General features: G+C 40.6%; 1 pseudogene; it reads right to left on the bottom strand.

Annotated features, from left to right (window-relative positions):
* Nucleotides 1-1,373: 1,373 nt before the first annotated feature.
* LOC113925256 lies at nucleotides 1,374-1,895 on the bottom strand (annotated as a pseudogene).
* Between the last annotated feature and the right edge of the window lie 286 nt (nucleotides 1,896-2,181).

The raw sequence follows: 2,181 nt of genomic DNA, 5'->3' as shown, positions 1-2,181 counted from the left end.
TCCCCCATTTTTTTGCACTTCCATCTTTTGGTTGAAGGAATCAATGGATTATATTTGACATCTGCACACCAATTAATTAGTAGGTGCAGCTATTTTAATTTTAATTTTTTAATGACTTAAATAGAATAACTTGGCTGCTACTAAGTTGTTTTGGAAACATGGAAGTGCAAAGATTGGAACCAGTTAATGAACATTTGTTATTTTGGGAGGCTCATTTTTCTCCAAAGGCAGCATTTAAAATGAGCATTCAGGTCCTAGAACAGACATATGTAGATATAGAAAATTGTAGCACCCTCTAATTTAAAACCACACTTTATTGATAATGTCATTGCAGCTTACTATAGAAATCTACAGTACTAAAATCACTAAAGATTTGTGCAAGAAAAGAATGGACAAATGAACAAACATTTCATCAAATGAAAAGAGTCTATAAAATATTTTTATAAGTAGATCTGTTAATATATCTTTTTTTAAGTTAATGGTCTTTTTTTATTAGAATAAAAAAAACTAGCATTTACAACTTGGAATGGACATAAATTGTAATTTCTTGATCAGCAATGTTGATGCTTGTGCTGAAGTCCACAGCCACAACCTACTCTGCTGGCTCCAAGTCATGGTTCAGGAGGTTTTAAAAACAGAGTTCCAAGATGCTCCCTTGGTAAAGGTTTCTTTAAAAAAAAAAAAAAAAAATGTGTGAATGGTGACAGCCTGACACCCATTTCACTCTTAGGACAACACGGGACAACGCTAAACCAACACACGCAGCATGCCACCAGGATGAGTGTCATGGTGACCATGGGTGGGGGCGCCCGAAGTATGAAAGGGCCGTCCTGCTAAGTGGGGCTGCGTCTAGACAGTTTATCCTTCACCCATTTTTCTGCACAGCATCCTGAGGTAAACCAATCTTAAATGTTTTGTTTTCAGTAAACCAGCTATGACAATTTATACTAACAAATCGAACTTGAACCCATTTGAAGAAGTTTTAAGTTTGTTTTTTTCATTTTTTGTTTTTAATACAGATGCCTGACTGTGCTCAATTGTCAAGCTGCATGCATGAAAACTGGCCAGCCCAAACAGTGTATTAATCATGAGCAAATGGAACTGCAAAGAGTCCACTAGGTGCTTCCTCATCATTAAGGTAGTACAAGTATTTATATCGTAAAACTGATGTGTAGCTTGATCTTTAGGGGACAGGACCATCAACCAATACATGCAGATTTTGTATGTGTGGACAGAAGGTACTTTTGACATTCAGTTTTGCTATATAGAAACAGAATGAGTAAATGAACTTTTTTTTTTTTTTTTTGCAAGAGGAAAGTAAAAGATTCAATCTGATTCTTCTAGAAGGGGGGAAAGGAGTTTAAAGTAGGCCTTCATTTTGCAGCCATCATCTATACGAATTCTTCATAGTTGACTTGCCTATCTCCATCAATATCTGCTTCTCTGATCATTTCATCTACTTCTTCATCTGTTAGTTTTTCTCCTAAGTTGGTCATGACATGACGTAGCTCCGCCGTGCTGATGTAACCGTTGCCATCCTTGTCAAAGACTTGGAATGCCTCGCGAATTTCTTCTTCACTGTATCTTTCATTTTTCTGGCCATCATAGTCAAAAATTCTGGTAAGTCGATGGTGCCATTTCCGTCAGCATCCCCTCGTTGATCATATCCTGCAACTCGGCTTCTGTTGGGTTCTGACCCAGTGACCTCATGACAGTTCCAAGTTCCTTCGTTGTGATGGTTCCATCGCCATCTTTGTCAAATAGGGAGAAAGCTTCCTTGAACTCAGCAATCTGTTCTTCGGTCAGCTGATCAGCCATGGTGCGAGCAAAGGGAAGAAGACCAGAAGGAGCGAGGGTGGCTGCACCAGCGCAGGGGCTGTGCCGGATGGGGGAGTGCGGGGGGGAGCCTCCGCTGCTGCTGCCCCTGCTACTGCTAAGGCGCGATGTGCGCTCAGCGCTGTGCGGCTGCCGCTGCCGCTGCCATCGCCCGACTGCGAGTAACGGTGCCGTGCCCACGAGGCTCCCACCACCACTGCCTGATCTGTTAATATATCTTTTAACACAAGTAGCACTGTGGAAAAAGCAAGAGACTTTACATCTGTGTGGTAGCACAAGATTTCATCATCCATAAATATAGAGGTATTATTTTCCTCATGAAATTAATGTGAGGATTAAAGGAGA

Source organism: Zalophus californianus, chromosome 2 (assembly GCF_009762305.2).
Source record: "Zalophus californianus isolate mZalCal1 chromosome 2, mZalCal1.pri.v2, whole genome shotgun sequence".
Classification (NCBI taxonomy): domain Eukaryota; kingdom Metazoa; phylum Chordata; class Mammalia; order Carnivora; family Otariidae; genus Zalophus; species Zalophus californianus.
This window is presented reverse-complemented; position numbering and strand designations above follow the sequence as displayed.